The following is a 27,997-nucleotide window of genomic DNA, read 5'->3' on the forward strand; positions in this document are numbered from 1 at the left end:
ATTAATTAAATAAAGGATTATTTAAATGATAAGCAAGCTTGGGAATGAGTTGCTTAACGACTTGTTGATAGTTCTAATAAGTTTCAATAATTTTGTAAAGTGGTGATAATAAAAAGAATACCCGGCTGAGTTTGTTGTGGGCTCTTCTCAGACCTGGGCGCGTTTGGAACCCTCGTAGTTTTAGTTTTAAGTTTGCGTAATAATTATCACCACTATATCTTACAAATCTAACACCATACCAGACCATCAATACGAGTAATTTATTACCTATTTTGAATAAATCATTTGACTTGACTTTGACTTTGACTTAAAGATTGCTCGTCGAAAAAGTATCTGCGAGGAGACACATTGTACATACCTACGGCGTTTACATAATAATCTCAGAGGTAAGACAGGATAGGTATAGGTACATATACTCGTAAGTTGTTTGTACTCACATTGCCAACAGCTCTGATAACATTTTATATGCGACACCAATATGATATGCCTTCATTTTTTACTAGCTTATGCTCGCGACTTCGTCCGCGTGGACTACAAAATTTCAAAACCCTATTTCACCCCCTTAGGAGTTGAATTTTCAAAAATCCTTTCTTAGCGGATGCCTACGTCATAATAGCTATCTGCATGCCAAATTTCAGCCCGATCCGTCCAGTAGTTTGAGCTGTGCGTTGATAGATCAGTCAGTCAGTCAGTCAGTCAGTCAGTCAGTCAGTCAGTCAGTCAGTCAGTCAGTCACCTTTTCCTTTTATATATTTAGAAGATGTCATGTAGTATGCTTATTAAGGCGTCATGTAGTAGGTAAACAGCCTGTTTGCCAATGTTGGCAAAGTATAGGCTTACGCGCGAAATCGACACCTATTTTTCCTTTATGTACTTACCTATCTATTATATATTCTGTGCCTATACGAAATCACAGCGGTATTTTCTTTATCGTATGTAGAGACGTATATGTATACAACCTACGTAGATATATCCCGATTCCCGTTACCTTAGAAATTGGCAATCAGATTTTGCATGTTATCATCATGATCGACCCTTCTCCGGCTCACTGCAGAGCACGGGTCTCCTCTCAGAGTGAGAAGAGTTTGGCCATAGTCTACCACGCTGGCCATGTGCGGATTGGTAGACTTCACATACCTTTGAGAACATTATAGAAAACTCTCAGGAATGCAGGTTTCCTCACGATGTTTTCCTTCACCGTTAAAGCAAGTGATATTCATTTACTTAAAACGCACATAACTCCGAAAAGTTAGAGGTCCGTGCCCGGGATCGAACCCCCGACCTCCGATTAGAAGGCGGACCTCCTAACCTCTAGCTTCATTGGTATAAGTGACCTGACACTTTATTCGTATGCGGTGATTACCTTTAATTAGCTCGTCATTTTATCTAAGAACTTTTGTATTTTTAATTTTGTGTTTGATGTAGATCATTAGCTGTTGGTGATCCTAATAAACGAAAAAAAAAATATACCTAAATAAAGATATGATAACTTGTAGATTCAGCATGTCCTGGTTTTTCTAGTAATGTAACTGATTTTCTAAGATATTCGTACTCACCTATGCCAAAACAGAATAGGATTTATCGGTGACTTCTAGATGTCCAGCACGCCTACATGCGCTCCTCGAGAAAATTTTGTCTACGCATTTAGTCGTCTTATCTCTATGAATGAACACGAGAAAATGCGTAGACAAAATTTTCTCGTGGGGCGCATGTTAAGCCCTCAGGTTCTACATTCCAGGGCAGGGCCGCAAATACCACTGTATTATGCCTATATAGTGTTATTCAAACGATTCAAGGATACCTGAATAATACTACTAGTCTATACGTAAATGAAACATACTTCGAATTCAAAGATTACGAACAGCTGATCACGGTCTATGGTAAACAGACCACTAATAATAAAAACGGGCCAAGTGCGAGTCAGGCTCGCGCAATGAGGGTTCCGTACTACAGTCGTATTTTTTCGACATTTTGCACGATAATTCAAAAACTATGATGCATAAAAATAAATAAAAATCTGTTTTAGAATGTACAGGTGAAGACCTTTCATATGATACCCCACTTGATATAGTCACTCACTTCGAAAGTAGAAAATACTAATTATTAGTTCATGACCACAATTTAATTTTTTTTGTGTGATCTAACCCTAAATTCACGGTTTTCAGATTTTTCCCCAAATGTCAGCTATAAGATCTACCTACCTGCCAAATTTCATGATTCTAGGTCAACGAGAAGTACCTACCCTGTAGGTTTTTTGACAGACAGACGGACAGACAGACAGACAGACAACAAAGTGATCCTATAAGGGTTCCGTTTTTCCTTTTGAGGTACGGAACCCTAAAAACCAATACAGAACACTATTATCACTACCCATATTATACCTAAATGCGGAAGTGTGTTTTGTTTGTTTGTTTGTTGGTTTGTCCTTCAATCACGTCGCAACAGAGCAATGGATTGACGTGATTTTTGCATGAGGTATAGTCAGAGACCTGGAGAGTGACATAGGCTTCTTCTTATTCCGGAAAATAAAAGAGTTCCCATGGGATTTTAAAACCTAAATCCACGCGGACGAAGTCGCGGGCATCAGCATTTATTGTGAAATCATATCCTAGAGAAGAATAAACAATAATAAACACAGCTAGTCCTAGTAATTTTCTGAGCTTTTGATCATCTCTAGCTTAAACCTTAAAACGTCAGAAATAAAAAAACCAATACAGAAAACAATTTGCTAAATATTCTGACAAGAATACAGCTAAACTAGTTACAAAGTGGTTTGTAAATATCTCATGGCTCACCTCTAATCAGCCACGCCGTCGACCGATCGATACGACACGTGCTGTTGACAACCACACCTCGGAACAGAAAGAAAAACCAAAACAGAAAAACAAGGAAAACCAGAAATCAACCACCAGCGGTTTATAACAGGTCTTTAAACCGTCACTAAACAAAGGATTTCACTGGACGCTAACGACGTATTAGTATTAAAATACACAATTTTTCGCACACCGGTGTTTTCCCGGCGAAAATAAAGAAAACATAAAAGGAAACTAAAACTAAAAAATAACTACAACAGTTGTGTTTTTAATCGGCCGTGTTCATGTAAGCGGTCACTTAATGCTTTTGAGTTGTTAAAACACGAGTTAAATGTTAATTTTTCGGTATATTTGCGGCGTAAACCAGGGGTTTCCTCCACTGTTTACACGTCCCACGACTTACGCCTCGATGGCGCGGGCTATACTAAAGACGTAGCGGGTGAAAAAATCACACCGAGCCCGAACATCTATCGCATGGAGTGGAAAACGCAAGCGGAAAACTCTAGCCATCTTCCTCTGATACGCTGGAGCTGAAATATGATGAGTTTTCCTATTCGCGCTTTGAATCGTACTCAACTAGAACTAGTGAGTGACTTAAGGAGTGTTTACACAGAATTGTTGAGTGCCAGGGACGTTTTCGGGACGTGATCCGACTAAAATATCGTTGTGCATCTCCCTGTCGCAGTGGTAGCACTGTGGTCTTATAAATGAGAGATTTGGGTTCGATTTCAACCTAAGTCATTAGGAAACACTTTCTGACTGACTCATCAACGCCCAGCCTAAACCTTGAAATCATACATAGAAGTTCCCTTTTTAAAATATAAGTAATAGAGCCGAGCAAAGTCGCGAGCAGTCGCTAGTGGTACTTTCTTAATTGGCTCAGTTCTCGTCTGGTCTTGGCTACTCATCTGTGCGCAAGCCATCTGCAAAGCCATGCACAGCGACTTCTCGGACACGGCTTTGTCCTTATTGTGACTATAACTAACCTGATAGACACATCACACAACAAAAGCGCGACGGCTACGCGTTCAACATTTTTATACAAGGAACTATTACATGTAAAAATTTACGGCACTTAACCGTAACGCATGACGGTGACACCCAACACTGAGAGTGGTTACGCACTCTTCCGATCCGAATCCTTGAAAATAAGGATGTAAAAAACTTGGATCTCCGATCCAAATTCAAGGTATTCAGTGGACATGTTTGATATATCTATGCCCAAGGCACATCCGAGGTATTCTCACGGATCATGGAGAGAAATCGGATGACAGATGTCGGATCTAGCGCGTAAGCTACCATACAAATAGTTCTATGATTATTTCGGAACAGATCGGATTCAGATCGGATCTGAGTATCGCAGGATTAGGTAAGTGCAGCGATGCGCAAAGTTGCGCATCGCTGTTACTCTCATTAAAATAAAATAAAAATAAAATAAAAGCTCTCATCACATTTCCATACAAAAACAGTGCGCAAGTGTTGCCTCAAAAGTCTAGCGTAACTCTTAAGACTTCCTTAGCGGTGCTAATATATTGCGGGGCGCGCGTAGGTGCCGCTCTCTACAGTATGATGTGTTCATTCTACTGTTCATTATAATATTATTCTAATATATACACGGATACGCGCGCTTTTCGTATGACATCCTTTCATTTGCTATTCGCGAGTCGCTGCCGTCGTTCATTTTGTTTGTTTTACCATCATACTAACATTAAATTGCAATATTGTAGGTTCAGACTTCAGGTCAATCGATTATGATGATGATGATGATGATCTATCCGCTCCTCTCCACTCCATTGGATAGGCACCCTTAATCTTAGCGACGAGTTGTTTAAGTCATTAAAATTGAATGTTACGTATTGGTTTCCACCGTTATATCAAACCTTCTTTGATGTCTGTATAATTATTTATTTTTGTATAAAACTATGAAAGAAACTTGATTCATAAGAACATTATTGATAAAAATATTTTTTCTTAGTAAAACCATTTCATCATGATGAACAGAGACGATGGAACTGTCTCTCTTACTTATAATCCTGTCTATTATTAAGTACATCATCGTTCTGTCAACCAGTCCGTCTGTGTAATCTACCAATCCGCACTTGAAGAACGTTAGCGTGGTGAACTATGACCAACACCTAGTCATTTTGAGAGGAGACCCGTGCTTAGTAGTAAGTCGGTGAAGGGTTGACGATGATGATGATGAATAAATTAATGAATTAATGAATTATGAACTGTCAACCTGACCCGGAAAGAATTTCTGTAAATTAGATAAACACATTTGCAATTACAATATTAGGTACTAGAATCTAGATGCTATCTACGACTTGATTCAAGTGAATTTAGGTGTTTAAAAATCCCGCGGGAACCTCTTGATTATCCGATACATTAAGTAGCCCATGTTCATCTCCAGGATATAAGCTATCACTGTACCAAATTCGTCAAAACACTTTCACATTATTTCATAATATTAGTATGGATATATAGTGCATGGGTATTTAAGCAACGCTTCGCTTTACATAATAAAAAGTGCTTTTCAATGTAAAACAATTCAAAAGTTACTACAAAACATTTATTCTGAAAGTTGGTCAAGAAGCCAAACATTTCAAAACTTTACTCGTATTCAAAAACGTGAAGAGTTCTAAGGCACAAGACACACTGGCAGAGGGGAGTCGAGCCAAGGCGTTGAGTCTTTCTTGATAACAACTTAAATTCACCTTTATTTGCACTTTGATATAGAGACTCTTGCTCTACAACAATTTCAATCAAAATATGTCAGTATGCCATTATATATATATATATATATATATATATATATATATATATATATATATATATATATATAATTATAGTATAGCTATATATATATATAGTCGTTATACAACCCAGTGTGACTTTATGTTGTTATTATTGAATGAATAACAGGATTTTTCATTAATCAAATTACCTACTTACTCTAAATGTTACAATGTAAGTATTTCATATAACAGCTAAATTAAGCTGAAGTGGCAATGGGCAGGGCACATCATTCGTACAACCGATAGACGTTGGGGTCCCAAGGTGCTGGAATGGCGACCTCGCACCGGAAGACGCAGCGTTGGAAGACCCCCCCCACTACGTGGACGGACGACATCAGACGAGTCGCAGGGAGCCGCTGTATCCAGGCGGCGCAAGACCGTGGCATGTGGAAGTCCCTACAAGATACCTATGTCCAGCAGTAGACGTCTATTGGTTGATGATGATAATGTGTTTTTTTTTTCATTTATTAGGATCACTGATGATGATGACCACTACTGCACTACTGATTTTAGTCAAACATGACTAAGAATCATCTCGATTTAATGCAATTTTGATTAAAAAACTGCATTCAAATCAGTCCAACCGTTTGAGCGCTATGATGCAACACGCCCCCAGATATGCACAGATGGACAAAAAAGCGGTCAAATCTACTTTACTCTACTTCACTCGGCGCTCGACTCTACTCCACTCCGTCTGTATGCGCTGATCCTTACAAGCGTAATGGCTGATGACCCTATAAGAGTACACCATTATTTAAACTTCGCAACGAATCGCAAGAAAATACTTTTAGACTTTCAAGGACTTTATGAAACTTATTTTGGCTGTTAATTTCGTGTTTTGGCTGTATTTATGTAGACCAGTGGTTCACCTTCTATAAAAACTTGAATTTTAAGCGTATTTTTTAACCAGTTTTTTGTTGTTCAAGTATGGCTGACAATCATGAAAATGATTGAGTCGGTCGAGCGTAGCGAGACGAATAATTAATCTATGCTTTGACATAAGATTTGATACGTCTTTGTTACCTGTAATCTCCCAGAACCACCATGATTCAAATTCATAGTCGTAGAGCGTTCCTCTCTGTGTTGGGATACGCAGAGACACATTCAGCTTATATAAAATAACGCAGGTCTGGCTTTCGCGGGCTCTCTCTCTCTCTCTCTCTCTCTCTAATACCTAGTAACTATTATTAGAGAGATATATTTACTAAGTAACTGTTACTTAGTAAATAAATCTGAATGAATTTAAATCTGAGCCATATTTTTACGCATGATTACTGAATGTACCCAAATGTGCACAGTATACATTTCTGTCGTCATAATGTCCCCCGGGGGACACAACAATGACGCGACGGGCGTGACATTTGCGGGACGCGAGGTCAGCTCGGAATGATTGATGGCATTTAGTGAATTAAAGTTGACATTTCAGTTTGCATTACGGAGAAGGGCATTCCCCGATGTGTCTGTTCTTTATGATAGCAAATGTAACAATAGGAGTTGACTGCCGTAGTTTGACAGCTACAGGTATATGATCGTAATCACTTCTAATTGGCTAAGCCTCTTTCGTTATTGCCCAAAATACACAGTCACAACATAGAATACCACAAATTCAGCTAGTCACAATAATTGAGCTTGTATGTAAGTAATGTCAATTAACAAGCAGTGAGTATAAGGCTAACTTTTCGTCGATGATAATAACAATTTGGCATAATATTATACACTTGCACTCAATATTTTCATTTGTATCTAGGTAGTAGGAAGGTACATTAATTTCAATTCATTTATAAACCTGAATCAGATCCGAATGAATTGAAATTTAAACCATAATTTATACGCATGATTACTGAATGTACCCAAATGTGCACAGTATACATTTCTGTCGTCATAATGTCCCCCGGGGGGCAACACTACTATGCGACGTGCGTGACATTTGCGGGACGCGAGGTCAGCTTGAAATGATTGATGTCATTTAGTGAATTAAAGTTGACATTTCATTTTGCATTACGGAGAAGGGCATTCCCCGATGTGTCTCTTGTCTCTTCTTTATGATTACAAAAGCCTAAAAGATTTTATGCTGAGATCCATTGATAGTACCTACTTTGACATTTGCTCAGAATCAGACTCATGCTGATATCCATAGAGCTTACTTTAACTTTGCTCAGAATTAAAACTTATTATGTATTTATTTATTTTTATTATTCAGGTACCAAAATTGTTGTTACAAAGTAATAATAAATTAAGTTACATTGGAAATGCTTATCTCTAAACAGAGATTTCTTCCAGCTTCCCATTCAAGGTTGTGAGTAAGGCGTATCAAGAAGTGGAATAGGTCTACGGTACTAGAATCTAATAAACTACATAAATATCTTATAATAAATACCCAAATCAACTTATATACAATAATAATACTTATCATAAATAATTATATACATAATATATGAAAAATATAAATACATATAAAATACTCTATAGTAATGATAGGTAATACTGCTTCACTCTGTATTTGAATGAGTGTACTTAGCTAGAGTAAGAGTTATGTTTCTATTACAAGAGCGGTCAAGCACTCATCCGATCCGGATCCGTGAAAATACGGATATAAAAAATATCTACGTCATATCTATATAAGCTACCATACAAATAGGTCTGTGACAACTTCGGAACGTATTTTTAACCGACTTCAAAAAAAGGAGGAGGTTCTCAATTCATCGGAATCTTTTTTTTTTTTTTTTTCTTTTTTTTTTATGTATGTTCCCCGATTACTCAAAGACGCCTGGACCGATTTTGAAAATTCTTTTTTTGTTTGAAAGGGTATACTTCAAAGTTGGTCCCATTTAAATTTGGTGAAGATCTGATGAACATCTTCGAAGATAGATACTGGAACTCCTCAACGGATAAGAGTAAATTGCTCGCGATCAGTGTAATAGCTTAGTAAACAGTAGATTTTTAACCAGTCATAGCATAATTCCATGGGGCCACAAAAAATTGTGAAATAAAATTTTTTTACAAAAAAAATAAAAACCGACTTCGATACACAAACACGAAAACTCAAAAAATCTGAGCAAAGTAAAGGCATGCTCTATTTTCATATCGCAGCCTCACTGTTAAAACGAGACAGATTAAAATCGCAGCCTTACCTACTGTTAAAACGCGAAAAGAGTATCACGTCATCTAACAATAGGTAATCTGATTGGTATGTTAAACACATCTCCGCTCTGGTACATACCCGGCTTTATACTTGACACCATTATTTGAAAACTAGCTGATGCCCGCGACTTCGTCCGCGTGGAATTAGGTTTTTTTAAAATCCCGTGGGAACTCATTGATTTTCCGGGATAAAAAGCCTATGTCACTCTCCAGGTCTTTATCTATACCTACCCATGCAAAAAATAACGTCAATCCGTTGCACCGTTGCGACGTGATTGAAGGACAAACCAACAAACAAACACACTTTCACATTTATAATATGGGTTTTGATTGGTGTAGCAGCATTGTGTAAATTGTAACTATAGATAGGTATATAGTTCACCGAAGCAGCGCGGGTATGTGGATGAACCCTAATATCTCAAACAATAGAAGGAATAACTACAGCTGTCTTTGGTTTCGTCTTTCACTTTCGACCTCCAACGTTCACGCATTTCTTTCTGTGTGCTTAGTAGATACTAGCTGATTCCCGCGACTTCGTCCGCGTAGAATTAGGTTTTTCAAAAATCCCGTGGGAACTCTTTGATTTTCGCGATGAAAAGTAATGCCTATTTCACTCTCCAGGTCTTTATGCCATACCCATGCAAATCACGTCAATCCGTTGCACCGGTGCGACGTGATTGAAGGACAAACCAACAAACCAATAAACAAACACACTTTCGCATTTATATGTATAATAAGGGTACTGATTACTACATCTCACTAACAACGTTGAAAGAAGTCGAAAAACAATAACGTCAAAGTAAAACTGCGAGTTGCGACTGCGACTCTTAAGGAGACATATAGCGACGTCATAACCACTAGGCTATCGCCGCTTTTAAGGCTATCAAACCAACAAACAAACAAACAAACAAACAAACAAACAAACAAACAAACAAACAAACAGACAGACGAGGTTAGCTCACTTTATAGTTGGCTATAAGCTTTCATCACAAGAGCTTTCTTTCTCACTACAAGCGAAGTCGCTAAACAACTTAAAGTGCCGTAGAACGCTAGAACAATACTTTGTTAAATTAAAAAATACTTTACTACAAAGTTATTGTACATTCTAATAGTTTGCTATGCAGTTAAATGCAGCTGCAGACAGACCTTGGATATTTCGAATATCAAAATGTATTTAAAATTGCTCGTGGGCTTTGTTTCCATTGTCTGAAGCCGTCAATTAAAAAAAACATAAAAAGCTTTATGTTAATTTTATTGTAGTACATGTGATTACTGATCACTTATCTTATTGTAGAATAGTAGGTACTAATTACACTGTTAAAGAAGCATTTTGCGCCGCACAGAGAGGTAGTTACTCGTAATATTCACCAAATATCGTAATATTCACCAAATATCTATACCTAACAGCGGCGAAGAGTCAATATAACACGATTCCTATCGGCTTCCCTTTAAGAATTGGCATAATATAGCGTAAGTAGGTACTATTCACTTAAATTCGGTAATACGTTCGTAAATACAAAGGATCGATCGTCACAAATGCTATTTTTTTTTGTTATTAAGTACTAATTTAAGTTAAAAGCATAACAGCTAATGTAAGTAACATACACCTACAGTCCTACACCGTACAAGCCGTCAAATATCGGATTCCCTAGTTAGATTTTTGCTTAGTATTTATCTCTTTCATTTCCCTAGCGAAAGCGAAAGGAGCGAACTAGGTCTGTCTCGCTCTACGGTTGAGCACACCAATTTAATCTGGCCCAGTAGCGAATACGAATTTGGAACTCTGACAGGTCAGACAAATTTGACGTAAATAACTCGGTTGGATCCGAGTTACCCTATAATACCTCCAAATTAAAAATTATATTAATACTATTGTTTTAACAGGTACATGCTACTATTTTGAGTATTTTGTATTTTGAAGGGTGATTTGATATTGATACATTTGTTTTTGTGAAGCGGCCATGCTTGTTTGTTTTTAAAGTTGTTAGTGGTGCTTTATTTTGATATAATAAATTGGGGATGTGATTAATAACTTATAAGTACGTAAGTTCACGGTAATTTGGATTCAGTTTGGTAAGCCAAAATCAGAAATGCCAAATTCACATAGATTGTTGTTTAACAGATTTCTTGTTACGTAACGACAGTAATTTTTCTAAATTAAGTTTTCAAAACAAAAATCACGAACAGCTGATATTATTTTAGGTAAGTACGTTTCCGGCTTCCCTTTTTCAGATTTTCACCCTTCGCCACTGATACCTAACCATTAATATCCATATCTAATAAATCTATACGATCCACATCCATACTTCTATATCTGTTGGGGAGGGATTCAGAATCAAATTCCTCGTAGGGTTCAGTGGACTGTATATATTTCTTGATCACAATTTTCCGTCCGCAACAATATCCATACTTAATATTTTTAGAAAATGTGTCTGTCTGTCTGCTAGCTTTTCACGGCCCATCCGCTGATCCGATTTTGACGAAATTTAGTACAAAGATAGCTTGCATCCTGGGGATGCATAGACACTTTTTGCCCTAGAAAATCAAAGAGTTCTCATGGGATTTTTAGAAAGCTAAATCCACGCGGATGAAGTCGCGGGCATCATCTAGTAATAACATATAATCAAAGCAAATACCTCCCCCTTTTTTTCCAGGTATCCTTAATAGCGATCAGACGCACACCGAGGCCACCATATTGCTCCATGAATTTATACAACTCTTAAGGAACACGTTCTGGAAAATTCATTTTAAGGAATACTCCCTGGAACGTTCTTCATTGTTTCCTTAGGTCAAAAAGTCGTACAAATCGTATAATGGAAACGTGTGCTAATAGAAAGATTACGGTAATAACACTGCGGTAAGGTTCTGCCGCTCACTGACCTTACCAGCACACGAACACAATTTGCCAATGAATAGCAAAAGTTGGGCCATCGCAGAAAAAGCCAGCCAATCCACCGCATAGCGAACTTTGGAATTTATTGCTTTATTATTACTATTCCTAAACGTTTGTAGCTAACAAAACCCACTTTTCATAAATAACTAGTGACAAGCTTACCGCTAAAACCTATTTTTTCCAAATTATACTTAGCTAGTTTTTCTTTTCAATACAAGTAGTAGCTAGGAGACCACACCGAGGCCATCATATTCCTCCATGAATTCCTCTATCTATAAAACTTCTAGGAACACGCCCTGGAAAATTCCTCATTATTTTCTTACGTCAAAAAAGTCGTATCTATTAGATAGTATAATGGAAACGTGTGCTAATAGAAAGATTACGGTAATAACACTGCGGTAAGGTTCTGCCGCTCACTGACCTTACCAGCACACGAACACAATTTGCCAATGAATAGCAAAAGTTGGGAGAAAAAGTCAGCCAATCCACCGCATAGCGAACTTTGGAATTTATTGCTTTATTATTCCAGCTCTTTTGTAGCTTGTAAAACCTTTCCAAAATTGCTGTTGTCCGAAAATGTTTATTGCCTTAAATTAGTAAGTTAAGCCTCAATTAGTGGTAGCACATAGGCTAGAATTTCAAATGCAAATATATAAATACACTTAATTTCAAGTAGGCCTTATAACTAAATAACCTAAATAATCACTACCCCTATTATAAATGCGAAAGTGTGTTTGTTTGTTGGTTCGTCCTTCAATCACGACGCAACGGAATAGAATAGAATAAATTTTATTGCATTAACTGTGTAGGTACATTAGGTGTTATACTTGTTATAAAGTTTTAACAGTTTGCCACTTTGTGGCGTGCAACATTACAAAATATTTTTAAATATTACAATTTTTAACGGAGCAACGGATCGACGTGATTTTTTGCGTGGATATAGTTTAAGGTGACGCAGGACGCTCGACCAAACCTATTTGCTTTTCACTTGACATTGTATGAGAAAGGTGAGAGGCACGATGATTTTCAGCGAAATCAAGGGTTTAGGAAAAGTATTTTTGAGAAAAAACTACTGAGTTTATGTTTGCAAAGTATAGTTATTTCAACTAATGAATAAATAAACTATGTCTAATGTTAAATTTCTTTATAATTTTCATACTCCTAATCTTACTTATTTACGCCCAAAGTTGTCATAAATTTTGTGTTAAAATATGAATCTCTTGAGGCTCGTAACTTTAAAATCAATATTATTTTCAATGTTTGATATATCAATAAACCTAGATAATGACGAGATAAATCGACTTAATACTTAGTTTTGAGCGTACAATATCAAATAATGTAGTAATTACCCTCCTACGTTTGTATGAAGAAAGCTCCGTCCTGAGCCCTCTTAAGACCTGGAGAGTGACATAGGCTACTTTTTATCAATTGGATTACCAATAAAATCTAAATCTTTTTGGTTTTGTTGGGTCAAAAGAGTCACAAGTTGGTCTACATGAAAAATCTCATTTGGATAATAATTAATCATCTCTCTTCATTTACACGTATTTTCTTAGGAAATTAATAATTTTTGAAACATTGGGTCATTTTAATATTGTATCTGACTTAAATTAATAATGTTGTGAGTTGGGGCACTTTATTTCTGCTAGTTTGTATTGATTTAGTCAAGCCAAACTGCTCGAATTCAATTACGAGCCACCATGTTGTCATACTATGCTTACAATCAACTTGAATTAAATGGACCCACAAGTTTATTTGGTTGGGTCAATTTACTATCATCATCATCATCATCTCAACTCAACCCGTCGCCGGCCTAACAAATCTCAGAATGAGAATGAAGGCTATAGTTCTAATTCTAGTTGGCTAAGTGTAAATTGTCAGATAGGAAAATTTTAGCGTTTAAACTATCGTGAGTGATTTCCATTATGTATAATATCTCTCACCCGGCTATACTCACGTGTTTAGTCGACGTTAGCCCGACTAGTTTCATACCCGTCCGGGGTCATTTTTCAAAGGGGAGTCAGTTCGCGCACGCGTAATAAAGGACCCCGGATAGGTATGAAACTGACTATCCTGAGTAGGCTAACGTCGACTAAACACGTCGAGAACTCTGTGGCATGCAGGTTCATTCACAATGTTTTCTTTCACAGCTTACTTTGTTGTTTAAAACGCACATAACTTTTTGGAGTTTGTACCACTTGCTTTAACGGTGAAGAAAAAGATTGCGATGAAACCTGCATGCCTCAGAGTTCTTCATTTCATTTCATTTCATAATGTTCGCAAAGGTGTGTGAAGTATGTCAATCCGCACTTGGCTAACGTGGCGGACTGTGGCCTAAACCCTCTTATTCTGAGATGGTCAGTACTGGGCCGGCAAAATGCAAATGAGTTGATCACGATGATGATAATAATTGAATGATGAATTTAATGAAATTAATTTAATTAACAATGAGCATAAAGCTTAATTTGCTATAATCCGCTGAAACAAATCAAATCAGTATGGTGCAACATGCAGCATGCGACATGCAACGCCCGCCCTCCCGCTGCTAAACATGCAGGAAAACCAGCCACCAGACAAGCAATACGCACCACCAACACGCAGCACCATACAAATCCCAAAACACAATTAATTTAATTTAATTGAGAGTTAGGTCACTTCATTTCTGCTGGTTTGAATTGATTAGCCGAGTTAAATGTACTCTCCGGATTCAATTACGACCTTCCATGTTGTGCCGATAAGCATAAGTTTAGGTTTACAATCAACTTGGATTAACTAGGCTCTCAAGTTTATTAATTTTGAGGTCCATGTAATTTTGATGATATCTGCGCATATCTGATGGAAAACGGTGGAAGTAGGTACTAGTCTTGTAACCTAGCAAGCCCATGATCTAATCCCGACTAGGAAATAACTACAGAAAATTATCATTTTAGTATCCAGAAGTATGGAACATAATATTATATGTATCGACGCAAATAGTTGCCTTTTTTCTATCGTTCCGCAAGGCATCGTCAAGGTCTGCACCTGCACGTAGTCGCAGTTCCATGGACGGTGGACACGTACGAAGCGATTTGCCTCCTCGTTTCTTATTCGAAACGCTAGGATATGGGACGGCCTTGCGACGTCAGTTTTCCCTCCACTTTTATTATACTCCTAGATTCATCAGGTACGCATCACATCTTAGGTTGCATCATCACTTGCCACCAGGTCTGATTGCAGCCAAGCGTTAGTCTAAAATTTAAAAACATCCCAAAGGCTATATCTATAGAGGCTATAGCTAGAATCACACAGATAGATTACCTAGCCTATAAGAACCGTGATTTAAATGGCTTGGTCTGTTTTTTTTTTTCAAGTCTGAACTGTACGCGACAGCTCGAGATAGCAATCGGGGTATGAGGCGGGGGAATGCCCCGCATGTCACCCACGCTCGCCCGCACCGGGTCAGCGCGGGGGCTGTGCGGGTGTGCGGGGCGTTTCCTCCCCGATTGCCATCTCTACCTGTCGCAAACTTGTAACACAGCTTGTAGTGTTGGTTATTATTATTATACTGATAAATAATGATAAATTATGAACATATTATTTTATTCATTTGTTTTGTTTCATTGTGATAATGCTATTTTTAATTGACAGGCGTTTTGTAAATTTCCTAATATACACTCTAAATAGACGTAAAGCACAACTTTTTAGTAACTGATAAATTGAACTATAGTTGGATTTTGCATAGGTGAGAATTTCAAAACAAATTAAGCAAATTTAAAACTAGGAAGTAGATCGTTGGCTGTAGGCCTGAGAGGCCACACTGATCAAATACTTTAAGTAAAAGGATTGCTATACAAAATCTTTAAGGCGCTTTCAAAACGCGAGTTTTAGAATGACTCACTCGAATCGAACTTGAACGACATACTTACGCTTCATACAATATCTTGCCAAAAAATAGAGTCATTTTTGTTCACTCATCAGGATTTATCTTATATTGTAAGGTTTAGTTTTTAACCTAATATTATAAGGCCTAGTTAAAAAGCTCCTGCTGAATGAATTTGATGATGATGACGGATGATTTACGTTTATATTCATGCCACGGTAATCCACATCCTGGTTCCTCAATTATACGAGGTCTCTTTTTACGAGCCCGCTGAAAGGTATCAGCGAAAAACACGGGCCCATAACGCGTTACCGATCGCGACGGATCGCGCTGCTTTGTATCCATATAAATAAAATTCATACTAATATTATAAATGCGAAAGTGTGTCTGTCTGTCTGTCTCTCTGCTAGCTTTTCAAGGCTACACCGTTCAACCGATTTTGACGAAGTTTGGTACACAGATAGCTTGCATCCCGGGGAAGAACATAGGCTACTTTTTATCCCCCAAAATTGAAGAGTTCCCACAGGATTTTAAAAAACCTAAATACACTCAGATGAAGTCACGGGCATCATTTCGTAACTAAATAAAAACGCGCGACTGCAGCGCTACACCCGCTGCGGCCGCGCATCAGTTCATTGCTTAAAATTATATGGATACCTATACAAAGCAGCGCTGCAGTCGCGCTACCTCCGTACGGCATTAGGGTACCCTGATTCTCCTACGGATCACCTCATTTTTATTATTGATCACATAGACAAACTTCAAGCATACTCTCTCCTTCGCCCGCTCTCTCTGCCTGAGTGCCTCTGAACTTTCTTATGAGGCCCATAGTTAGCGACCGCCGACCACCCGTCTTCAATACGAGTGCGTATATTTTCATAGCATCAAATTTTTTACGCAGCAGAGTCGTCCTTTCGCCTCGCATTAAAGTTTTTATGAGCAATACACTATTATATCCGTGTATTTTTATAACCGAGATAAGAAAGGATTTTGTTTTATCCTTGCCAATAACAAGTATTATAATTCTCTAAAATTTTAAGTACAACTAAAAAGTTTCTGTTTCACTGTAGAATAAACAGAGATTCATGGTCAATCTGTCTGTTACTTTTTCACGCCTAAAGAGCTGATCAGATTTCGACATTTGACAAAAAGATCACTTGCATTCTGGTGAAGGACATTATCATCATCATTATCAACCGATAGACGTCCACTGCTGGGCATAGCATTTGATGTCGTTTTCATAAATAATGCGTACAACATGACTTCACACGCGCCATTTTAACTTTATGTGTCAAAATATGTAATGTCAAAAGTACGATTTTAGTGAGATTTTAGTCCTTATTTTAAAGGTGAACTGCACTTTTGTTACAGTTGACCCATAGAGTTAAAATGGCGCGTGAGAAGTCATTTTGTACGGACTATACTTGTAATTTAGATACAGTACGCGGCGGAAAGTAATGTACATCGGCCTTTAGAATGACATTTCGGCTTTGTAGAGCGTTGTCTCTGTCACTTATCGGTCTCAACGACAGGGACAACGCTCTACAAATCTGATGTCTCCTTCTAAAGGTCGATGTGCATTACTTTCCGCCGCGTACTGTACTTATCTCTGGTCATGTGTATTAGGGGGGGTTTTGGTTCCAACCATTCCAACTGAGTTCCTTTGTTTTCCGGTGCGAGGTCGCCCTTCTAGGTAGCACCTTGGAACCCCAACTACTATGGGTGAAGGACATAAGGCTACTATTTATCTCGCAAATTAAAAAAAAAACCTAAATCCGCGTGGATAAAGTCACAGGCAGCAGCTAGTCTAAATATATAAAAGGAAAGGTGACTGACTGACTGACTGATCTATCAACGCACAGCTCAAACTACTGGACGGATCAGGCTGAAATTTGGCATGCAGATAGCTATTATGACGTAGGCAATAGGCATCCGCTAAGAGAGGCTTTTTGAAAATTCAACCCCTAAGGGGGTGAAATAGGGGTTTGAAATTTGTGTAGTCCACGCGGACGAAGTCGCACCACGGTTGCGGTGCGTTTTAAAATCCGCAAAGGAGATCGCCCGTGAACGGGCCCTCTTTTGTGGCGTCGTGTCAAAACTTAAATTATTATTTTTTAAATGTGTTATTTTTTTACGATTATGTTTTATAACGACTTTTTTTCATTCTATTATTGAAAATATCCACAATTACAGTTAGAATCGTAAACATGCATTTATTTTGAAGAAGTATTAATTAAATATAACCTCAATATCAGCAATATAAAAAATAAGATTTCTTTATAACCAGGGTAAATAAATAAAAATCGTTTGCAGAATATAAAGAGTTAATTATTTGTCTACAAAATAAAATTAAAACCATGGTGACATAACAATTATATTAGGGGGGGCCCAAAGCTCCTAAGCAAATGGGCAATCTCTTTTGAATTTAAATGTAACGAAATCCGGTGCGGAATTAGTTCCGCAGTGCGCGCGCTGTTATGTAGTTCTATAGTTCACAGATTTTACGGGAAAAAAACATACGGAAATTAACCGTGGTGAGCGCTAGTTAAACTTTATTTCAAACTAGCTTATAGTTTGAAATAAAGTTTAACTCTATTGAAATAAAGTGAAACTTTATTTCAAACTAGCTTATAGTTTGAAATAAAGTTTAACTCCCTATAATAATAGTAAGTTTACCTACCAATAGCATGTAAAACAGGCCTAATTCGGGTTTAGCAGGACAGATTGAAAACTGTGGTTGTCGCAATTTCGCAAATCGGGTCGGGATTAGTAGCGAAATGGCTGGTTAGGCTGTTTCATACTGCCATCGTGATTGTTTCATGCCTAATTAATTTCTGCGGCTTTTGTGTGATGATCCCTTTACTGTATTCGTTATTGTTGATTAGCGTGGTATATTCTGCTTAATCCACACTTCTATACCTACATGATATGTCGTATAATATGCGTGAGTGTGTCTTTTGGTCTGTTACTTTTTACGGCTAAGCCGATGAATCGATGCTGAAAATCTGCATGCCTGAGAGTTCTCCATACATTGATTTATTAGTTAATAAATCAATGTCTCCATAACTTTCTCAAAGTTGTGTGAGGCCAGTCTGCACTTTGCCCACGGGTTGGACTATGGCCTAAACCCTTCTCATTCTGAGAACCAACCGAACCAGTGGTAGATGCCTCAATAGCTCAATAGCTCAACCGGTAAAGGAGTGGACTGAAAACCGAAAGGTCGACGGTTCAAACCCCGCCCGTTGCACTATTGTCGTACCTACTCCTAGCACAAGCCTGACGCTTAGTTGGAGAGGAAAGGGGAAAATTAGTCATTTAACATGGCTAATATTCTTTATATAAAAAAAAAACAGAAGGTACGTCAAAGCTGCGTTTGTGTAGTTTACAGGTAAACTCGACTCCCCTCCAGTCCGTCTGTTTGCGCTGACCCTTACTTGTACATGCATGGGTCAGCCCATCGCATTATGGCTCCCAAGAAATCTCCAATTTAATATTCTACTAGATGATGCCCTTGACTTCGTCCGCGTGAATTTAAGTTTTTAAAAATCCTGTGGGAACTCTTAAATTTTCTGGGATAAAAAGTAGCCCCGGATTGTAAGCTACCTCTGTACCAAATTTCGTTAAAATCGGTTGAACGGTTGAGCCGTGAAAAGCTAGCAGACAGACAGACAGACATACACACTTTCGCATTTATAATATTAGTATGGATTAATGACTAGCTTATGCTCGCTACTTCGTCCGCGTGGACTACACAAATTTCAAACCCCTATTTCACCCCCTTAGGGGTTGAATTTTCAAAAATCCTTTCTTAGCGGATGCCTACGACATAATAGCTATCTGCATTCCAAATTCCAGCCCGATCCGTCCAGTAGTTTGAGCTGTGCATTGATAGATTAGTCAGTCAGTCAGTCAGTCACCTTTTCCTTTTATATATTTAGAAAAGGGGTGACAACCCTCAGCAATCAGGAAGACGATGCTGAGAAAGAAAGAGACAGAGAGCAAAGAAAAGCCAACTAGACGTGTGATAGCTGATTTCACAAGACGTATGAAGCCATCCCAGCGTCTGCGAATTTAAATGTAAGAAAAAGACGACGCGATTTGTCTCCGCAAAGAGAATGTGTAAATTTTCTCTAAATAATGTTGTAATTTTCGTTGTAAGTAATTCTATTCTACCGGGCTAACCTTATTATACTTTTCATTACCGCGTCGAGATTTTTCGCTGTTATAGTGTCACGAGAATGTGAAATATTATGTCTGGCTGCAGACAGAAACTTTAGTTAGTAAATCCCGTTTAGTAAAAAGAACATTCGTGAATTCATTGTTCTTATTTTACACGTCAATTGACAACTTTAGATCGGCCATATTAGTATGGGGAAGTTTGAGCAGTTTGAGCAGTCTTTGAATAATGTGCACGGACTGCTCGGAAAATTGTTGTCAACTGCTCACTGACAAAAAGCAGAGGGCAACCCTCCACCTCCCATGGCACCACCAACCTCTCGGTTATATGGGCCGAATCGCGGGAGGACGCCCGTTCGGTACTTGCTCTTGGCGTTTTCCTGGGGCGCCTTCTTGACTCCCTACAAATTATTTTATGTCTCCTCCTTGTCTCTTATGCTCACTCTCCCCCTTGGGGGCTAGATTGGGGGCTAAAAAGCAGGGAGCACATTACTTTTTATTTATTTATAGATCAGCGTTTGGCTGCTGGCAAGTGATCATGCAACCTAAGATGGAGCGCGCTTGCCTAGCAGATGCCTATTCACTCTCTACTTGACGGTACCTATATTTTAAAGTGGAGGGGAAAACTGATACCGGAAAGAAAAAAAAATACGAAGTCAGAAGTAGTCCACCTAGTTTAATAAAGCTGAGCTTTCCGTAGTGAGGGCGCCATTTCAGCATCTTGGGAAGTTGGGACCCCAACGTCTACGCTTATTAGAACAAGTTGGCCAACCTGAAACAAATATTTTTTGATTTTTTAAAAGGCAGAATATAGTGGCTTTTAATAAAAGCGGCATCTTTTATCTTGACGTGGGATCTGAAAAATTGTTCAGAGATTTTTATTGTTGAATTTCGCTCGTTTTTACCGCGCTACCCACTGCGGCTAGTGACGTCATGTCCGGTTACAATGCACCTGACACGTGGAAATGGCCACCGCAATGAGAACGTATTCACTTGTGGTTGATTTTCAATATTTATAAACAACTGCTAGTTTAGTAGCACTGCTGGACATAGATCTTTCGGAGAACGCGCGACAATACACAGTCCTCCTTGTTCTTGCCTTCCTTGTTCACCTACTTTCGGCCATCTTTTTATTATCATCAGTAAAACATGAAAAATTGACCAAAATTCCTCAGTGCTTGAAGACCAAAGTCTTCGAACAGTGCGTGTTGCCAGTGATGACCTATGGATCCGAGACATGGTCGCTAACTATGGGCCTCATAAGAAAGCTCAGCTCAAAGAGTCACTCAGCGGGCGATGGAGAGAGCTGTGCTTGCAGTTTCTCTACGTGATTAAATCAGAAATGAGGAGATCCGTAGGAGAACTAGAGTAACCGACATAGCTCAACGGGTTGCTAAACTGAAATGGCAACGGGCAGGGCATATAGTTCGTAAAACCGATAGACGTTGGGGTCCCAAGGTGCTGGAATGGCAACCTCGCACCGGAAGACGCAGTGTTGGAAGACCCCCCAATAGGTGGACGGACGACATTAGACGAGTCGCAGGGAGCCGCTGGATTCAGGCGGCGCAAGACCTTGGCGTGTGGAAGTCCCTACAAGAGACCTATGTCCAGCAGTGGACGTCTATCGGTTGATGATGATGATGATGATCAATGCGTCAAACAATATGCTTCAATTTGAAGGCAGCCTAAATCCACATTCTTGAATTACACAACCTTTACACGACGTGTTTTTATAATAAACATAAAAGGGTAAAAAAATGAATCACTCATCGTCCGTCCGTCGTGTTTCAATTTGTGTGAAATGACCAATAGGCCTCCATTACAGTTAATTTTCCGAAAATTGCCTCGTACCGCCTCGCTGTGAATAATAACCATGTTGACCTCTTAATTATTGTGACATTTACATGTATACCGTGTCGCCCGACAAGCTTTTCATAAAGCCGTCAAGCTTTTTAACCGCATTTTCGTAGAAACTCGTTTATGCTTAGATCTGCCTCATCGTTTAATAAAATTTGTAAAAATGACAAAAATTTGGACCTATTCTGCATCACTGGTACCACTATTCGGAAAGCTCTGGCCAATGAATTCTTTAACGCTCATACTTCAGTTAAATAATTCGTTAGCTAGATATCGTTTTTTATTACTTTTCCCTGGATTTTCTCTCCCCCAGTCGAGTTTTTTTGTTATTCTTATGTTTATTCTATCTGTGAAAACTTGTCATTAGCTTTAATCTTCTTCTTTTTTTACCTATTCATTTTTTCATATTAGCTGTAAGTTTTCCTGTTAAATAAAATAAAATAAATTAAATAAAATAAAATTACGTGCGTAAATGGCTGAAATATTGGCATATAATACTATTATGTTGCCATAGAATGGATATTTGATGCGTATATTCATGGATTCCGATAGACGTTGGGGTCCCAAGGTGCTAGAATTGCGACCTCGCACCGGAAGACGCAGTGTTGGAAGACCCCCCACTAGGTGGACGGACGACATCAGACGAGTCGCAGGGTGCCGCTAGATCCAGGCGGCGCAAGACCGTGGCGTGTGGAAGTCCCTACAAGAGACCTATGTTCAGCAGTGGACGTCTATTGGTTGATGATGATGATGATGATGATGATATTCATGGATTTGATGGAACGCGATAGCATGGATACCTAGAACAGAATTGGGATGTAAAAAATAAGTCAAAAATTTATGAAGTACTAGATGATACCCGCGACTTCGTCCGCGTGGATTGAGGTTTTTAAAAATCCGTGGGAACTCTTTGTTTTTCCGGGATAAAAAGTCTATGTCCTTCCCTGGGATGTAAGCTAACTCTGTACCAAATTTCATCAAAAACGGTTTTACTGTTGGGCCGTGAAAGGCTAGCAGACAGACAGACAGATAGACTTTCGCATTTATAATATTAGTATGGAAGTATGGATTTCTAAGTGATTATTAAATATAGAGTCTTCTAAACTTAGTAAAATCCGTTTCATCTGTTAGTTTAAAGTTTAACTAAAAAAGCACGTATGAGCTGTTTATGAGGTCACATTTGTGTAGTACATATAAGCTCCCATATACTAACCGCGCGTCTTGACTTTTGATAATAAGTTGCTGATTTGACTTAAGTATCATCTCTAACAAAACTCTAACTATAAAATAAAATAAAATAAAATAAATAAAATCTCTACATAGTATAAAATAAAGTCGCTTCGCGCTGTATGTATGTATGTATATATGAATGCGTAAATCTTTTAAACTACGCAACGGATTTTAATGCGGTTTTCACTAATAGATAGAGTAATTCAAGAGGAAAGTTTATAGCTATAGTTTAGTTCTCAAAAAATTAGAGATCCCCAGAGAAATTGAAATAATGTGAATTAGGTCGAAACAAATCCTCTCATTTGAGAGTTTCCGAGGCAAATACACCTCAATGACACCACATTAGTATCTACATTGCACCCATGCGAAGCCGGGGCGGGTCGCTAGTCCCTATTAAATGCACTCCAGTAGGCTCTTGCAAATATAAACTAGGTATATACCTCTTGCCTAGAACTGTCAGGCTAGCACAAATCCCCGACCCCGTCAGCCGCAGAGCATAACGGCCGCTGCGGTTTGCGCCGATTTCGGCTGCAGCCAAATTAACAACCCAAATTAATTACTATACATTTTTGGGTTGCGGTGTAAATTATTGTTTAATCAGTGTTAAATTGCCTTTATACTAATTATAAGTTCAAAACTTGGGTACACTGAAAATAGACCACCAAAAACTGTTCAAGGACTAAGTAGATAGGTTACACAAAAACTTTGAGTTTAGAGTTTTGAAATATACTTTACTTTTTGAACTTTCTTATCGATATTTTCAAGGTTCCAAACGTTGATTTTAGGTATCATCATCATCATCATGATCAACCCATCGTCGGCTCACTACGGAGCACAGGTCTCTTCTCAGAGTGGGAAGGGTTTTGGCCATAATCTACCACGCTGGTCATGTGCGGATTGGTAGACTTCACACATTTTTGAGAACATTATGGAGAACTCTTAGGTATGCAGGTTTCCTCACGATGTTTTCCTTCACCGTCAAAGCAAGTGACATTTATTTTAATTACTTAAAACGCACATAACTCGAAAAGTAAGAGGTGCATGCCCGGGATCTAACCCCCGACCTCCGATTAGAAGGCGGACGTCCTAACCACTAGGCTATCACAGCTTTTAGAAGGCGTAGGGCGGCGTAACTGTAGGTATAGTGATTAATTTTTGTATTATTCTGGAAAATTGTACAAATTCCCTTTGTAGAGACAAATAGTATCGCTTTTTTCTTACATTTAAATTCGCAGACGCTGAAATAGGTCCATAAGTCTTCTGTAATAAGCTTTCACGCCTCATTTCTAGGCTGTTTCTCAGAAACAACTCTGGAATGAGCAAAATGTTTTCTTGGAAGTCTATAATAAAATATTTAAACGCAATTTCTTTCACTTAAGAAACTAAAATACCTACCTTGAATTTTTTAAATAGTTTTTTAATGTAAAGTAAACAAGCGTTCTCTGTTTTGCTAATTTAATTTATTTAATCTATATAATACAAAACGAAAAGGTGACTGACTGACTGATCTATCAACGCACAGCTCAAACTACTGGACGCAACGGGCTGAAATTTGGAATGCAGATAGCTATTATGACGTAGGCATCCGCTAAGAAAATTCAACCCTTGAGGGGATAATATAGGGGTTTGAAATTTGTGCAGTCCACGTGGACGAAGTTGCGGCCATAAACTTGTTTTTTATAATGAAATAGAACTTTGGTTTCACCCATAAAAAGAAATCTATATGGTACTAGCTGACCCGCCCTGGCTTAGCTCCAGTGGGATTTTTTAAAATCTGTGAGGGTGTGGAATATACAAAAATCCTGAAACTTCTTCACTTTTTCCCGAAAGCCCAACTACGAATTTTCATAAATATAACTTAAAAATAAAAATAACGTACCGAAACCGAAACCGATTTTGACGAAATTTGGTACAGAGGTAGCTTGCAACCCGGGGAAGGACATAGGCTACTTTTTATCCCGGAAAATTTAAGAGTTCCCACAGGATTTTTAAAAACCTAAATCCACGCGTATGAAGTCGCGGGCATCAGCTAGTAACATAATAAAAGCAAAATATTAAGTGTGCCTGCGGGTGTAGCGACACTAAGTCAGCGAACAGACTTTAACATAGACACTCATACCTATTACAGTTTCCGCTAATAAAGAAATTAATAGCCCAATAACTTTCTTGACATCTATTTGATTGAATATCCTATTTACGGCGAAAGCCTTGCAAAAGCAATAACATTTCCACAAAACACATTTGGTGGGTAATTCCGTTTTTCAATTTGTGTCGGCTCAGACATAGTTTTTCCCCTGACAGGCCTAATCATCGGAAAAACGGTGAGTCAGAGGATTTCCCCTCTGAAACACTCAGAGTGTTACGAATACGGACGTGAGTCACCTTTTTTTTCTTTTTTCGCGGCTTTCACTTATTTATGGAGTTGTTTCGGGTGAAATTCTATGGAATTGAATGGAGGATGAATAATATTACATCGATTTTTGAAGAGCTTCCTTATGAAAGGAGTAAGTATTTTATTATGTCGTTGAAAAGAATTTTGCGCGTTTCATCACTACGCATATACATACACTAGCTCTCTCTCGGGTGAAATTTCATTTTCCTATATAATATAAATAATATTTTAGCGTTTAAACTATCGTGCGTGATTTCCATATTATACATATCTTACACCCGGCTATAAGTACTCATGTGTTTAGTCGACGTTAGCCCGACTAGTTTCGAACCCATCCAGGGTTCTTTTTCTAGGAGTCAGTTCGCGCATGCGTCGCGGTTGAGACTGCTACACTAAACACGTGAGTATAGCCGGGTGTAACATATGTATAATATAAATAATACTTATATAGCCTTTAATAATAGGATAAAAAATTAATTATCATAATCGGTCTAGTAGTTCCAGAGTTTATCGATTACAGACAAACAAACGAATCTTTTCTCTTTATAATATTATTAGAAAAGGTAGGTATAGATACGAAAGTGTTTGTTTGTTAATCTGTCCTTCAATCGCGGCGCAACAGAGCAACTGATGAATTAATTGTTGCATGGGCAAAGACAGTGACATAGGCTAAATTCAGAGTTCCCGCGGCATTTTTTAAAACCCAAACCAACGCAGACGAAGTCGCGAGCATCAGCTAGTATAGTAATACGTTTGAACTGAGAGTCAGCGATAGCTCACTCTACCAGCGATAATCGATCGACATGATTGATAGCAGTTATAAGTGACAGAGACGACGCTCTACGAAGCCGAAGCTTCCAATTATCTCTTTCTAAAGTTTGAACTTCGATGTTGTAATCTTTCCTGCTGGGTATTGTACAATACTTCTTAAAATATGCCAAGTATGATTACGGTACGCGGCAGAAAATAATGTAAATCGGCCTTTAGAATGACATTTCGGCTTTGTAGAGCGTTGTCTCTGTCACTCATACCTATATGAGGTTTTGTCGGTCTCTACGACAGAGACAATGCTCTACAAATACGCTATCTCCTTCTAAAGGTCGATACACATTATTTTCTGCCGCGTACTGTACTCAAAAAGCCGTTTTAAATTCTTTCGGGCACACAAACTTTGTATTATAATAAAAAGTACATTTTTGTTAGAAGGGCTTAATGAAAAAATATGACTTAGTCGTATCGGAGTGCCATGTCGACACCCCCGGTGCAATATTGCTGGCTAACCGCCAATAGGATGAGAGCCGGTGTACAATTTGTTCAAAGCGTTCAATCGGCCCAAATCACACTATTCTCAGTAAGATCTATCTGACAAAATAAACGCGGTCCGAAACTACTACAATATTTTTTATTCAATTATAATCTAAATAATTAATAAAAAATAATTAGAGCCTCAATAGCTCAACCGGTATAGGAGTGGACTGAAAACCGAAAGGTCGACGGTTCAAATCCCGCCCGTTGCACTATTGTCGTACCTACTCCTAGCACAAGCCTGACGCTTAATTGGAGAGGAAAGGGAAATATTAGTCATTTAATATGGCTAATATTCTTTAAAATAATAATATATAAAAAGAAAAGTCTTGGCTCAGTGACTGACTCATCAAGCCCAAGCCCAAGCTCCTGCTTTTGTACAGAGGTTCCCTTTATAATGTAGACAAGGAATAAGATTTAACAAAAAATCCCACTGGATAGAGAATAAAGAGAATTTATTTTTTGGCCGAGCGAGCTGCGGGCGGTTAATAATTTTGCCATTTTTAATGTTATTTTTTCTAAGTAATTTATAAATCAAGCTAATTTATTTGTTTTTCTGAAGTGTAAGATCATTGGACAAATCAAACACTAGCTCTCACTCTACGTGTCTTAGTTTATATTCATACGAGCATTTTTAAATATTTAATATTTTTTTAACAAGCAAGTCACTTGTATCGGTGTGTTCGAAGTGGCTGGCCAGTCGCCAACAGTTGCTTGTGATATTGTACCTACCACAGTTCTTACGAGTTTTGTTTTTATTAATATATAAATAGGAAGTTGTGATCAGAGATTGTAGTGTAACTTTGCGTAAATCTGTCATTTAACTCAAAGTAGCTAAAGCGCCGTATTCACCATCCATCTTGCTGTACGTCCCGCCAAGGCCATGCGCGATGCACGATGCAAAAAGACCGTGAATAGGCTTGACGTACAGTGATAATTATTATTAATTGTTTGCTGGATGTGCTGGATGAATTTTGCATCCAGCGAGCGCCCCTACCACCGCCCGCGTCGTGCAGTTAGACAATGAATAGCGCGGACGTACAGCAGAGTCGTCCTGCGTCGTGCATGCTTGATCGTGAATAGACTTGCTGTACAGCAGATTTAACATTTAGAGGTTGTTTCGTACGTGAGTGCTCGTCAGTCTCTCTCTCTCTCTGGCTTGATGCGCGCACGATGGTCTGTATGCTACATCCAGCACCGCGGCATTGAGCTGACGTACAGCCGGGATGGATGGTGAATACGGCGCTTAAGGTTATGGAACTTTTATTATTATGTCAGTTTCATTTTTCCCGCAGATCTTTTGTGGATTGTCTGCAGAAATGAGGAAACTGTGTCAAAACAATGGAGTCCGTAATAAGCTTATCCACTGATTGCGTCCGTCCATTCATTCTTGACAAATTCCTGGTGAAACTTTGTCGTAGCCCAAATTCATAAATATTCACAAAACAATTCAATTACATGTCCCGAAGAGCTTCGATTCAGAGTGAATATATTAAAGCTACTAACATACGGACCACATCTAGTAACATAGTTGAA

The 27,997-nt window shown here is 38.4% G+C and overlaps 1 protein-coding gene across 1 annotated transcript in view; it reads right to left on the minus strand.

The window, feature by feature from the left end:
* The window catches only part of brat (brain tumor), a 545,260-nt gene extending 542,043 nt beyond the window's left edge, over positions 1-3,217 (minus strand). The window contains exon 1 of the mRNA XM_069506200.1: positions 2,796-3,217. The gene's annotated coding sequence lies outside the window, so the exon portion shown is untranslated. The remainder of the gene's footprint in view (positions 1-2,795) is intronic.
* Between the last annotated feature and the right edge of the window lie 24,780 nt (positions 3,218-27,997).

This window comes from Maniola hyperantus, chromosome 22 (genome assembly GCF_902806685.2).
Source record: "Maniola hyperantus chromosome 22, iAphHyp1.2, whole genome shotgun sequence".
Taxonomy (NCBI): Eukaryota; Metazoa; Arthropoda; class Insecta; order Lepidoptera; family Nymphalidae; genus Maniola; species Maniola hyperantus.